Source organism: Oryctolagus cuniculus, chromosome 19 (genome assembly GCF_051225735.1).
Source record: "Oryctolagus cuniculus isolate XC-2025 breed Fujian yellow rabbit chromosome 19, ASM5122573v1, whole genome shotgun sequence".
Lineage (NCBI taxonomy): Eukaryota > Metazoa > Chordata > Mammalia > Lagomorpha > Leporidae > Oryctolagus > Oryctolagus cuniculus.
Genome location: NC_142885.1, coordinates 33,889,027 through 33,903,538, shown reverse-complemented (window position 1 = coordinate 33,903,538; position 14,512 = coordinate 33,889,027). Strand labels below are relative to the sequence as shown.

The window sequence follows — 14,512 nt, the reverse complement described above, 5'->3', positions numbered from 1 at the left end:
TAATATTTAAGTCAGTGGACTTGGAGTAAAGTAAATTACCCTCCATGGTGTAGTGAGCTTCATCTAATCATCTGAATCCCATAGTGGAACAAGGACCGAGCTAGCAAGAACACACACTGCCAACTGCTTGAATAGCAACTCCCCCCTGGACCTTCAGCCTGCTGGCACCCTGCAGATTTTGGACTTACCAAGCTCCTACAATTACAAGAGCCAATTCTTTAAGATAAATATCTCTGGGCCACAACAGCCGGAGCTGTGCCGATCAGAAGCCAGGAGCCAAGAGCCAGGAGCTTCTCCCAGGTCTCCCACATGGGTACAAGGGCCCAAGAACTTAGGCATCTTCTACTGCTATCCCAGGCCATAGCAGAGAGCTGGATTGGAAGAGGAGCAGCTGGGACCAGAATTGGTGTCCATATGGATGCCAGCGCTTCAGGCCAGGGCTTTAACCCACTGCGCCACAGCGCTGGCCCCAATAGTATAGCACTACTTTGCATTTCTTTTTTTTATTTGACAGGTAGAGTTATAGGCAGTGAGACAAAGAGACAGAGAGAAAGGTCTTCCTTCCGTTGGTTCACTCCCCATATGGCCGCTACAGTCGACGCTGCGCTGATCCAAAGCCAGGAGCCAGGTGCTTCTTTCTGGTCTCCTACGTGGGTGCAGGGGCCCAAGGACTTGGGCCATCCTCCACTGCCCTCCTGGGCCACAGCAGAGAACTGGACTGGAAGAGGAGCAACCGGGACTAGAACCGGCACCCATATGGGATGCCGGCGCCGCAGGCAGAGGATTAACCAAGTGAGCCATGGCACCGGCCCACTTTGCATTTCTTATTAGTGAATTTCATCTTTTTCTACGCTTCAAAGACATTTTTTTTCCTCTGAATACTGTGTCCCTCACTCATTTTTCTGTGGCCTCCCCCCCCCCCCACTACTTTTCTAGTACCTCTTTTTACATTAGGCAAATTAGTTTGGGACCAGAGTTGTGCAGTGGTGAAGCTGCAGCCTGCAACACCAGCATCTGATGTGAGCAGCCATTTTTGAGTCCTGGCTGCTCTGCTCCCAATCCATCTTCCTGCTAATGCACCTGGGAAAGCAACAGAAGATGGCCCAAGTGCTTGTGCCCCTGCCATCCATTTGGGAGATCCAGATGGAGTTCTGGCTCCTGGCTTCAGCCTTGGCCCAGTCCCAGCCATTATGGCCATCTGGTCAGTGAACCAGTGGATGGAAGCTATCTCTGTCTCTCTCTCTCTCTGTCTCTCTGTCTCTCTGTCTCTCTGTCTCTCTGTCTTTCAAATAAAATAAATAAATCCTTTAAAAAAGTTATTTAAGGAAATTAATTCTACAAATATCTTTTTCTTCATGATATGTATTTTAACTTTCAGAAGTGGAGCAGCCAGGACTTGAACTGGCACCCAAATGGAATGCAGGTATCGCAAGCAGCACTTTTACCCACTATGCCACAATGCCAGACCCAATTAATATATCTCTTTCTTTTTTAAAAAGATTTAGTTATTTATTTGAAAGGCAGAGTTATGCAGAGGCAGAGAGAGAGAGAGAGAGAGAGAGAGAGAGAGAGAGAGAGAAAGAGAAAGAGAAAGGTCTTCCATCCGCTGGTTCACTCCCCAGATGGCTGCAACAGCCGGAGCTGCACTGATCTGGAGCCAGGAGCCAGGTCTCCCACACAGGTACAGGGGCCCAAGCACTTGGGCCATCTTTTACCCCTTTCCCAGGCCACAGCAGAGAGCTGGATGGGAAGTGGAGCAGCTGGGACTTAAACCGGCACCGCAGGCAGTGACTTTACTCATACTCCACAGCAGTGGCCCCTTAATTTTTAAAATGTAATAATCAACATGTCATTTTGTTTGAATCTGCGCATTTTTTTTGCTAATGCCATGTGGTTATTTTCATGTATTTATTAGCTATTTCTACTTTTTCTTCTGTGAGTCTCCTGTTTGTGCTTTCCATTATTATTTTCTTTCTAAAGCATTTTTTAAAAAATTTATTTGAGGGGCCAATGCTGTGGCACAGTGGGTTAATGCCCTGGCCTGAAGTGCCGGCATCCCATAAGGGCGCCGGTTCGAAACCTGGCTGCTCCACTTCCAATCCAGCTCTCTGCTATGGCCTAGGGAAGCAGTAGAAGATGGCCCAAGTCCTTGGGCCCCTGCACCCACGTGGGAGACCCAGAAGAAGCTGCTGGCTCCTGCCTTCAGATCGGTGCAGCTCCGGCCATTGCAGCCAATTGGGGAGTGAACCAGTGGATGGAAGACCTTTCTCTCTCTCTCTCTGCCTCTCCTCTCTCTGTGTAACTCTGACTTCCAAATAAATAAATAAATCTTTAAAAAAATTTATTTGAAAGGCAGAAATACAAAGAGAGAGGAGTGAGAGAGAATGATCTTCATTCCCCAGATGGTTGCAATGGCCTGGGCTGGGCCAGGCTGAAGCCAGGAGCCAGAAGCTTCATCTAGGTCTCTCACATGGGTGCAGGGGCCCAAGCACTTGGGCCATCTTCCACTATTTTCCCAGGCACATTAGTAGGGAGCTGGATTGGAAGTGGAGCAGCCAGGACTCAAACTGATGCCCATATGGGATGCTGGTTCTGCAGGAAGAGGCTTAACTTTCTATGCCACAGTGCCGGCCCCTTAAAGCATTTTTAAAAGGATATTTTAGGATTTTTTATTTATTTGTTTGAAAAAGTTCAGAGAGAGAGTTAGAGACAGAGAGAGAGGTCTTCCATCCGCTGGTTCACTGCCCAGATGGCCGTAACAGCCAGGGCTGGGCCAGGCCAAAGCCAGGAGCAAGGAGCTTCATCCAGGTCTCCCATGTGGGTGTCAGGGTACCAATCACCTGGACCATCTTCTGCTACTTTTCCTAGGCTAATATCAAGGAGCGGGATCAGAAGTGGAGCAGCTGGAACTCAAACCGGCCCCCATATGGAATGCTGGTGTCAAAGACGATGGCTTTACCTAGGTGAGCCACAGCACCTGCCCCTGAAACATTAATTTATTTATTTTGACTTTTTCCTGAAGGGCAGAGACCCAGTCAGCAATCTTGCAATCTGTTTACAACTCAAATGCCCAGTAATAGCTGGCACTGGGCCAGGCAAATTCAGGAGCCCGGAACCCCATCCAGGTCTTTAAATAGGTAGCAGAGACCCAAGTACCTGCTGTCCCTAGGGTATGCATTAACAGGGAGCTGGACTGGAAACTAAAACCCATGAACTCTGACATGGGCTATGGGCATCCCAGCTGCTCCTTAGCTTCTAGAACAAATGCTTGCTCCTCTTCTGTCTCCTCTGTTCTGGAATTCCCATTATTATATTTTGTTATTGGTTTTCTTGGACTGGTCCTTTAAATCTCTTATATTTGCTTCCCATTTCTTGGTTTATTTTTTAAACTTTATTTTTATTGAAAAATATAGTGAAATTTTTTTCTTGTGCAGTTATTTGCATTTCCTTACATATATAGATTTATATAACTGCCTTCAGAATCAAAAGAATTCTCTGGAGTGCGGACATTTCAGGCTGGCAGTTAAGTTGCTAGGTAGGATGCCTGCGTCCCACATCAGAGTACCTGGGTTTGATATCTCTTTTCAGCTCCTGACCCCAGCTTCCTGCTAATGCAAACTCTGGAAGCCAGCAGTGATGGCTTAAGCAACTGCCATGCATATGGGAGGCCTGGATTCAGTTTCTAGTTCCTGGCTTTACCTGCCCCATCCCAGGTGGCTGTGGGCATTAGGGGGTGAACCAGAAGGTGGGAGGGAACATTTTCTCTTTTCTATGTGTGCCTATCTCTGCCTTTCAAATAAATACATAAACATTTAAAAAATAATGTTCCCATCATCCGTAAAACCTCCTCCTGATATCCCTTTGTGGTCTTACCCTCCTCTTACTTCCCTGTTCTCTGTTACTATACTTTTGTCCTTTGAAGAACAAACAATGGTTTGTAAAGGGAATTATGTCATCTGCAACAGAGTTGCTGTTTATTTGTCTACAAATTGTTGTGTGAACAAAAGTCTTCATTTCCCTGCACATACCATGGAATGGGGTTGCTGGGTCATAGGGTAAGTGTATATTTAAATTTGCAAGAAATGGTCTAGGGGCTAGTGTTGTGCCTCAGCAGGTTATGCTGCCGCTTGGGACACCAGCATCCCATATGAGTTTCCTATCCAACTCCCTGATAATACACCTGGGAAAGCAGCAGAAGATGGCCCACGTACTAGGGCCCCGCTACCCTGTGGAAGACCTGGATGGAGTTCCTGGCTCCTAGCTTTGGCCTGTCGCAGCCTTGGCCATTGTAGCCATTTAGGGAGTGAACCAGTGAATGGAAGATATTTCTCTTTCTCTCTCCCTCTCTGTCACTTTGTCTTGTCTTTCAAATTAATTAATTAATTAATTGATTCCTTTTTTTCTTAAAGAAATAGTCTCTTTTCCAGACTTCTTGTGCCATTTTGTATTCATAGCAGTAATATATTAAGAGTTACAGTTGCTTCATATTCTTACCTGTACTTGGAGCTGTCAGTAGATTCTTTTTAAATATTTACTTATTTGAAAGTCAGAGTTACACAGAGAGAGAGAGAGAGAGAGAGAGAGAGAGAGGTCTTCCATCTGTTGGCTCACTCCCCAACTAGCCACACAGCGGGAGCTGAGCCGATCCAAAGCCAGGAGCCAGGAGCCACTTCTGGATCTCCCACACAGTGCAGGGGCCCAAAGACTTGGGCCATCTTCTACTGCTTTCCGAGGCCATAACAGAGAGCCAGATCGGAAGTGGAGCAGCCAGGCCTCAAACCAGCACCCATATGGGATGCCGGCGCTTCAGGCCAGGGCGTCAACCCGCTGAATCACAGCGCAGGCCCCCATTCATATTTAATACAGGAGGAAGTGAGGAGGGAAGATGCCTGCAGCATTTGTCTCCTCCTATTGGGAACACCTCTGCTTTCCAGCAGACATCCCAGCAGGGCTCTGCCGGAATCTCAGTGGCCATAGCAGGAATCCTTGGTCACCTACATTGAAGGGAAGTTGGAACACAATTTAACAATTGGTCAAGACCAATAAACATCCTTAGATTAGTTTTTAAAAGATTTATTTATGTATTTGACAGGCAGACTGACAGGGAGCGAGGAGAGACAGAGAAAGAGATATTCCATTTGCTGGTTCACTCCTCAAATGGCCACAACATCCAGGGCTGGCCAGGCTGAAGCCAGGAGCCAGGGACTCCATCTAGGTCTCCCAGGTGGTTGCCAGAGACCCAAGTACTTGGATTATCTTCTGCTTTTCCAGGCACATTAACAGGGAGCTAAATCGGAGGCAGAACAGCTAGGACTCAAACAGGTGCTCCAATAGGGATGTTGACTTAAACAGTTGCACCACAACGCTAGCCCCTAGATTACTTTTTTGATAACTAATCATTTGGCTTAGCAGTCTAAGACATTCATCTTTTTAAAAACGATTTGTTTATTAATTTGAAAGTCAGAGTTACACAGAGAGAAAAAGAGAAAGAGAGAAGGAGAGAAATCTTCCATCTACCGGCTCACTTCCCAGATGGCTGCAATGACCCAGGCAGGGCCAAACCAAAGCCAGGAATCAGGAATCAGCTTCCTCCGGATCTCCACATGGGTGCAGGAGCCCAAGCACTTGGACTATCCTCTGCTGCTTTCCCAGGCTTATTAGCAGGGAGCTGGATTGGAAGTGGAGCAGCCGGGACTTGAACTGGTGGCCATATGGGATGTCAGTGTTGCAGGCAGCAACTTTACCCACTTCATCACAACAACCAACCTTGAGGCATTCATTAAAAATTTTTTTTTTGATAGGACACAGTGACAGAGATGGGGAAGGAAAGAGACAGAATTTCCCATTCCCTGGTTCACTGCCCAAATTGGGACTGGGGCTGGCCCAGGCTGGAGCCAGGAGCCTGGAACTTCATCCTACCATGCGGGTAGCAGGGACCCAAGTACTTGGGCAGTATTCCACTGCTTTCCCCAGTGCATGAGCAGGAAGTTGGGTCAGAAACTGAGCAGCCAGGTCTGGGATGCCAGCACTGGCCTCTGCACCACAACTTTGGTTCCAAGGCATTGATTTTTAATTGATTCGTAAATAATGACAAAGCTAATTTATGTTTTTTTAACTAATTTCAACTAATATGAAACAAAATAATGTAAGAAGGTAAATTTGGCATCGCTTTTACTCCCCAAAACTACTCCACCTGCGGCGCCGGCACCCCGGGTTCTGGTCCTGGTTGGGGAGCCGGTTCTGTCCCGGCTGCTCCTCTTCCAGGCCAGCTCTCTGCTGTGGCCTGGGAAGGCAGTGGAAGATGGCCCAAGTACTTGGGCCCTGCATCCACATGGGTGACCAGGAGGAAACACCTGGCTCCTGGCTCGGATTGGCGCAGCATGCCGGCCACAGAGCGTTGGTTGTAGCGGCCATTTGGGGGTGAACCAACGGAAGGAAGACCTTTCTCTCTGTCTCTGTCTCTGACTGTCTAACTTTATCTGTCAAGAAAAAAGAAAAAAGAAAAGAAAAGAAAAGAGAAGAAAAAAATACTGCTTTAAAAAACAAAGAATGTATATTGGGGCCAGTGCTATGGCGTAGTGGGTTGAGGCACTTCCCGATCCAGCTCTCTGCTATGCCCTGGGAAAGCAGTAGAAGATGGTTTAAGTCCTTGGGCCCCTGCACTTGTGTGAGAGACCAGGAAGAAGCTCCTGGCTCCTGGCTTCAGATCAGCTCAGCTCAGCTCTGGCCATTGCAGTCATCTTGGGAGTGAACCAATGGATGGAAGACCTCTCTCTCTCTCTCCCTCTCTCTCTCTGGCTCTACCTCTCTCTGTAACTCTTTCAAATAAATAAAATAAATCTTTGAAAAAAAAAAAAACTAAGAGCGTGTATTCTTTTATATAGATACATAGACAAAAATATACAATCACGTACCAACCTGGAAATAGACAAAGTTTTCTTTATTCAAAAATGGAGGATCAAACCACACACACACACACACACACACACACAGAGTTATATAACTTGGTATAGTCACATATTTCCATGATGCGACTTATTTTATCTACCAATGTTTACATTAGATTATATTTTTCTTCATAATCATTTAAAAACATTTATGGTATTTTAACATATTGGTATTTAATGTGTTTATTTAAATATTATGTCTATTAGAGAATATTTTATACATATACACAGATACAAAAAACTATATGCCTACTGCCCTATTTAGAGGAACTTTTTTAATATTTATTTTTTATTTATTTGAAAGGCAGAGTTACACACAGGCAGAGGCAGAGAAAGAGAGAGAGATCGTCCATCTGCTGGTTCACTCCCCAAATGGCTGCAACGGCCAGAGCTGGGCTGATCCAAAGCCAGGAGCTTCTTCCGGGTCTCCAATGTGGATGCAGGGGCCCAAGGACTTGGGCCATCTTTTTTTTTTTTTATTTTTTTATTTTTGACAGGCAGAGTGGACAGTGAGAGAGAGAGACAGAGAGAGAAAGGTCTTCCTTTGCCGTTGGTTCACCCTCCAATGGCCGCCGCTGCAGCTGGTGCACCGCGCTGATCCGATGGCAGGAGCCAGGATCCAGGTGCTTTTCCTGGTCTCCCATGGGGTGCAGGGCCCAAGCACCTGGGCCATCCTCCACTGCACTCCCTGGCCATAGCAGAGAGCTGGCCTGGAAGAGGGGCAACCGGGACAGAATCCAGCACCCCGACTGGGACTAGAACCCGGTGTGCCGGCGCCGCAAGGTGGAGGATTAGCCTATTGAGCCACGGCGCCGGCCTGGGCCATCTTCTACTGCTTTCCCAGGCCATGGCAGAGAGCTGGATTAGAAGTGGAGCAGCTGGGACTCGAACCAGCTCCCATATGGAATGCTGGCACTGCTATATCAGAGCACCAGCCCCAAAGGAACATTATTAATATCATTGAAAAACTCCAGGAATCTTTTTGGAGTCTCATTTCCTTTCCTACTCCAGATGTAACTATCATCCTGAATTTTATATTGTGTTATAATTTCTGATACTAAATTGTATTCTCTTTATTTCTTTTTTTTTCTTTTTTTTTATTTTTGACAGGCAGAGTGGACAGTGAGAGAGAGAGACAGAGAGAAAGGTCTTCCTTTTGCCGTTGGTTCACCCTCCAGTGGCCACCGCGGCCGGCGCGCTGCGGCCGGCACACCGTGCTGATCCGATGGCAGGAGCCAGGTACTTCTCCTGGTCTCCCATGGGGTGCAGGGCCCAAGCACTTGGGCCATCCTCCACTGCACTCCCTGGCCACAGCAGAGAGTTGGCCTGGAAGAGGGGCACCGGTCTTTATTTCTTTTTAAAAAAAATATATATATATATATATTTTTTTTTTTTGAAAGGCAGAGAGAGAGAGAGAGAAATCTTCTATCAGCAAATTTACTTCCCAAATGTCTGGAATAGCCGGGGCTGATCCAGGCAAAAGTTAGGAGCCTGAGACTCCCATCCAGATCTCACACATAGATGTCAGGGACCCAAGGACTTGGGCTGTATTCCGCTGCTCTCCCAGGCACATGAGCAGGGAGCTGGACCAGAAATGCAGCAGCCAGGATTCATCTGTGCTCATACTGGATGCTGGCATCACAGGCAGTGGCTTAACCAGCTGTGTCTCAACACTGGCCCCTAAATTATGTTCCTTTTTTTAATTTCCAAAGGATGCTTGGTTTGTCCTAGCAACCGTGAATGTTCACAACAACACTGCAAACATTCATATATGTGATTCCCGGTACTTGTACAATAGTGTTTTTCCAGGTGGCAATGGTAAGTCATGGGAAATGTGCATGTTCAATGTGAATAATACTATATTGTTTTATAGAATGACTTTCATTTTATATTTCAGTAGATGATTTTGTTAGCACTGAATATCAATTTTTTCTTCCTTCCTTCCTTCCTCTCTCTCTCTCTCTCTCTCTCTCTCTCTTTCTTTCTTTCTTTCACAGGCAGAGTGGACAGTGAGAGAGAGAGACAGAGAGAAAGGTCTTCCTTTGCCGTTGGTTCACCCTCCAATGGCCGCCGCGGCCGGCGCGCTGCAGCCAGCACACTGCGCCTATCTGAAGGCAGGAGCCAGGTGCTTCTCCTGGTCTCCCATGGGGTACAGGGCCCAAGCACTTGGGTCATCCTCCACTGCACTCCCGGGCCACAGCAGCGAGCTGGCCTGGAAGAGGGGCAACCGGGAAAGAATCCGGCGCCCCAACCGGGACTAGAACCCGGTGTGCCGGCGCCGCAAGGCGGAGGATTAGCCTAGTGAGCCGCGGCGCCGGCCCGAATATCAATTTTTTTAAAAGATATATGAGGGGCTAGTGTTATGGTGCAGCAGGTTAATTTACTGCCTGCAGTGCTAGCATCCCATATCATAGAGCAGTGGTTCGAGACCTGGCTCATCCGCCCAAGTGCTTGGGCTCCTGCCACCACGTGGAGATCCAGATGGAGTTCTGGTTTGCTGGCTTTAGCCTGGTCCTCATCTGGCTGTTGTGGCCAGTTTGGGAGAGAACTGGTAGGTGAAAGAGCATACTATCTCCTTCTCTCTCTGACTTGCTGCCTTTCAAATAAGTAAATAAATCATTAAAAATATTAATGAACTTATATAGAAAGCCTCTCAGGAACAGTAGTATTACCCCTGTTATTTTTTTTAGTGACCAATTGAGATTAAACCTTTACAACATATTTTTAAAATATTTTTATTATACTGTATTACATTTTGTTTATGTGTGCTATGTAACATTGTTCCAGAAAGAACAACACGAGGTATATTTTAATCTGTTTATGCATTAGGCCTTACCTGGCAAGATTACGCCCAGATTTTTACATGTAGATGTGACCACTCATTAGTAGCTTCTGGATTTTTTTTCCCAATGTGGTATGTGCTCTAGTTGAGTCTACAACACTGCCATCTTATGCCCACAAGTATTAGTACAAGTGTGAGTGTGAAGTCGAAATGAGGCCCATGAATGGTTGACCAGATTTTATCCAATATAAATATTTTGTCTGAAGTCTATTTAATAGTAAACATCTATGGAATGAGAATAATCACATAAATTAACTCTTATGGAGCCGGCGCTGTGTCATAGCAGGTAATGTCACCTCCTGCAGTGTCAGCATCCTGTATAAGCACTGGTTCAAGTCCCGGCTGCTCCACTTCCTATCCAGCTCTCTGATGTGGCCTGGGAAAGCAGGAGACAATGGCCCAAGTCCTTGGGCCCCTGCACCTTAATGGGAGACCTAGAGAAAGCTCATTGGCCGGCGCCACGGCTCACTTGACTGATCTTCCGCCTGCAGCATCGGCACTATGGGTTCTAGTCCTGGTTGGGGCACCAGTTCTGTCCCGGTTGCTCCTCTTCCAGTCCAGCTCTCTGCTGTGCCCCGGGAATGGCAGTGGAGGATGGCCCAAGTTCTTGGGCCCTGCACCTGCATGGGAGACCAGGAGAAGCACCTGGCTCCTGGCTTTGGATCGGCACAGCGCGCTGGCCTTAGCAGCCATTTGGGGGGTGAACCAACGGAAGGAAGACCTTTCTCTCTCTCTCTCTCTCTCACTATCTAACTCTGCCTGTCGCAAAAAAAAAAAAAAAAAAAAAAAAGAAAGAAAGAAAGAAAGAAAGCTCATGGCTCCTGGTTTTGGATCAGCCCAGCTCTAGCTGTTGTGTTGCAGCCATTTGGGGAGTGAAATAACAGATGGAAGACACCCCTCCACCACCACCTCTGCCTCTCTGTAGCTTGCCTTTCAAATACATAAATAAATCTTTAAAAAAATAGTAAATTAATTCTTTTGGTCATTCACATTTTTGTACTTGTGTTTCTTTTTCATTTGAAATAAATTCTCATTCATCGCATTCACTTGGATCCAAATATGTAACGTTTCATATCTTGTTTATGACACTTATTTAAAAATTGTTACAAAATATTTACAGGGTTTCGACTAGATTTGTTATTTCAGATCCCTTATTTTACTCCCATTAACTGTATAATATTTTATCTAATTAATTCAAAACATCAGAATTCATCTCCTGCATTTTTAAAAAATATTTATTTATTTATTTGCGAGGCTAAGTTAGAGAGAGGGAGAGACAGGGAGTGAGAGGGGAAGAGAGAGACAGGATATCTTCCATCTGTTGGTTCACTCCCCCGAATGGCTGCAACGCCATGGCTGGGCCAGGCCAAAGTCAGGAGCCTGGAACTCCATCCACACCCAAGTCTCTCACTCGGCAGAGTGGGTGGCAGAGGCCCAAGTCCCTGGGCCATCTTTTGCAGCTTTCCCAGGTGCATTCGCAGGAAACTGGGTGGGAAGCAGAGCCACCCAGTCTCAAACCTAGGGGAAGCCTGAGCGACAGGCATTCGTTTAACCACAGCCCGCTAGGGCCAGAATACTGGCCCCTTTTCTCTCCATTCTTCATCACAACCATCTCTGTCAGACCCGGGAAAATTAAACGGGGTGTGCCCCAAATCCATAACCATTTTCCTACAAGTGAAATCTAGGAATGTTGGACTTCAAAGGCACGTCCCATCACCGAACATCAGACACGTTATTTGGTCAGAATCGTGTTTTTTGAAGGGTTCCAAAGTTAAGGCCAGGGAGGCTGTGCCCACGTGTCCAGCGCCAGAAGCTGCATCGAGCAAGCTTGGAGCACGGAGTGTCCGCATTGGAGGTTTCAGGCTGACTTTCAGGATGGACTATGCACAACTCCAGCCATCGGTTCCCCAAGGCAAGTGTTTGGAAGCGACACCCCTCAAGTGTTGAAAGCTGGTGAAGCGACACCTAAAAGAAAATTAAAACATTTTAAAAAGTGCAAAGCCTCGTGTTGTCGCTCAGCGTTCGCTGCACTGTAGTTGCGAGCATCAGCAGTCTGAAGTCCCCTGGGAACCCCATTTCTGCAAGCGCGCATTCCAGTAAAGTTTCCCCGAGGGGCTTCCTTCGTTGCAGAATCAGGGCAGAGGTCCCTGGCGTCTCTCACGCAGCCCTGGCCCAAACGCCAGTAGCAGTCGGGGCCGCCCCGGCAGTTCCTTCTACCCCGCCTTGCTCCGGCGCAGGTGCGTGGAGGCGCGCCCGCCCCGGCGGGGACCCGGCACCTCACAGAGCGCCCTGCTGGGTCCGCGGGCGCGGAGCCCCCGGGGCGGGCGGGGGGCGGGCTCGGGGAGCCCCTCCCCCGGGGGCGTGGCCGAGGCTTCCTCCCAACCCGGCTACGCGGAGCGAAGATCTGGTGTCTCCAGTTTGGAAACGCACATGCAGCACGGCTCGGGAGCCACCCACTTATCAGCAGATCTCGTGCGAGTGTTTGTCCAAGGCTCTGCGCGCCTGCACGGCCCACGGCGCTCGGAGCTCCGCGCCGGAACGGCCGAGCCAGCCCCGGGTCCCCTTGCAGCCGGAAGGTGACGGTCGCCGGAGCCCCGGAGGCGGCGGCCCGGGCCCAGCCAGGAGCAGCAGCGCCCGTGAGTCCCCGGCTTGCGCCCCGTCTTTCCGCTAACCCAGCTTCCCGATGCACTGGCCCTAGCCTCTTCCTCCGCCAGGGCCTGCCTAATGCTACGTTTAGGTTTCCCTAATTAGGGGTAGCTGAGTTCCTTCCTGGGGTTTCACGGCTTTGCTTTCCTTAAGTTATTTCTGGGCGACTCCACTTGTTTCATCTCTCAGCGGCGTGTTACCAAACAGCATGAATGAATGATGCAATCCTGCACAGCAGAATCATCAGTACAAGAATAGGAAAATCCCCAGAACTTGCCACAGTGCAGGTGCTGGCCTTTGTCACTGCTGTCCGATTGAGAAGCAGGAGTTTCAACAAGTCCTTCCCGGGTGCACTGTTGGAAAGACACAGCTTCACTCCGGGAGTGGAGTAAATACTTCTCTCATTCATCAAAGCTCCCTACTGTATTTTCTTTGTATGTGATGGTATGTTATAGTTGCCCTTTTAAGGTTTTTGTTTGTTTGTTTGTTTTTTGTTTTGTTTTGTTTTGTTTTGTTTTTTTTTTTGGCTAACTGTGCTATTGGAATTAGGATTGGGGAAGAAACTAATAAAAGCCAGGATTTCCATGTTGTCGTAACAACAGGTAGCTTTTCAGTCTGAGAATGACCCTAGCTCGCCCTGTCCATTTCCTGAGGGGGAGAGGAGCAGTCAGGACTTTCAATTTTCTCAGATGACACCTGCCTAACAGCATGTTTCAAGATAGTGCTTTGTTGAAGTATAATGTAAATGCATACCTGGATGAATGAGAAGTTGACACCTAGAATCAGGGCAACAGGACATTTTTGTCACCCCTCTCCCAGCCCTGCTATCATGATGGCATTTGCATTTTCTAGGGTTTCATACCGACGGACTCATATGTTATGTGCCCTTGTGTCTGACTTTTCTCGTCTGCTATACCTTTAATGCTTACTCCGGTTGCAGCACGCATCAGTAATTCCTGCCCTCTTATCACAGAGCAGCGTCAGGGTTGAAGAGATAGCCCACAATTTGTTTATTCACTTATCTGTTGACAGACAGTTGGATTATTTCTAGTTCTGGGCAATCATAAGTAAAGCTTCTATTAATAGACTATATTTTTCTTGGATCTTCATCTAAGAGGGGCATTGCTGGGACTTCCCGTAAGTGTGTGTTTACTTTTACAAAAACTTCCCTGCAGTTTTTGAAGCTTGGTTATACTGTTTCACACCCCCACCAACAACCTGTGAGAGATCCCGATGGCTCCCTGTCCTCACCACTACTTGGTATTGTCACTCTTTTTAACTTTAGTCATCTTTCTTTGGAGTTTGTTTGCATGTCTTCTTTTTGGGAATGTGCACTGCAATCTTTTGCTCATTTTTAGATGGGTTGTTTGTCTTGCTGAGTTGTAGGCATTCTTTATGTCTTTAGCAGCCTTTTGTCATATATGGGTAGTGTGAATATTTGCTCCCATTCTGTGACTTTTTCCCCCTTAATGATATATTGAAGAGTGGAAATGTTTTTCTTTTTTGAAAAATATGTATTTTTATTTATTTGAAAGGCAGAGAGAAGGAGTGTCTCTCTCTCCTCCCCCCCCCCCCCCGTGTGTGTGTGTGAGAGAGAGAGAGAGAGAGAGAGAGAATCAATCTTCCTTTGCTGATTCACTCCCCAAATGCCTGCAACAGCTGGGGCTAAGCCAGGCCCAAGCCAGGAACTGAAAGTTCAGTCCAGGTTTGCACAAAGGTGGCAGGGACCCAGCCACTTGAGTCATTACCTGTTACTTTCCGGGGTGCGCAGCAGCAGGAAGTGGGAATCAGAGTGGAGCTATGGCTGAAACTCAGGCACTCGGTTACTGGATGTGGGTATCCTAAATGATGTCTTAACTGCCGGGCCAGACATTGGCCCCTTTTGCTGACTTTTTAAAACAAGTCATCCCTTTCTTACTGGTTTAAATGTTTCTTTAATTTATTATTTGAAAGGCAGAGCAACACACCCCCACACAGAGAGACAGAAAGACAGAGAGACAGAGACATCTTCCGTCCATTGTTTCACTCCCCAAATGCTGGCAACAACTGGGGTCAGGGCAGGTTGAAGCCAGGAGCT

General features: G+C 47.4%; 1 protein-coding gene across 3 annotated transcripts in view; it reads left to right on the top strand.

Moving 5' to 3' along the window:
* Positions 1-14,512, top strand: part of PSPH (phosphoserine phosphatase) — a 67,184-nt gene that overhangs the window by 26,976 nt on the left and 25,696 nt on the right. The window contains exon 1 of one of the 3 annotated variants that reach the window (XM_008249660.4): positions 12,053-12,425. The exons of 1 other annotated variant lie outside the window; for it this stretch is intronic. The gene's annotated coding sequence lies outside the window, so the exon portion shown is untranslated. Of the gene's footprint in view, positions 1-12,052; positions 12,880-14,512 lie in introns of those variants that run through there. One more of the 3 variants, XM_051836346.2, reaches the window with a different exon arrangement.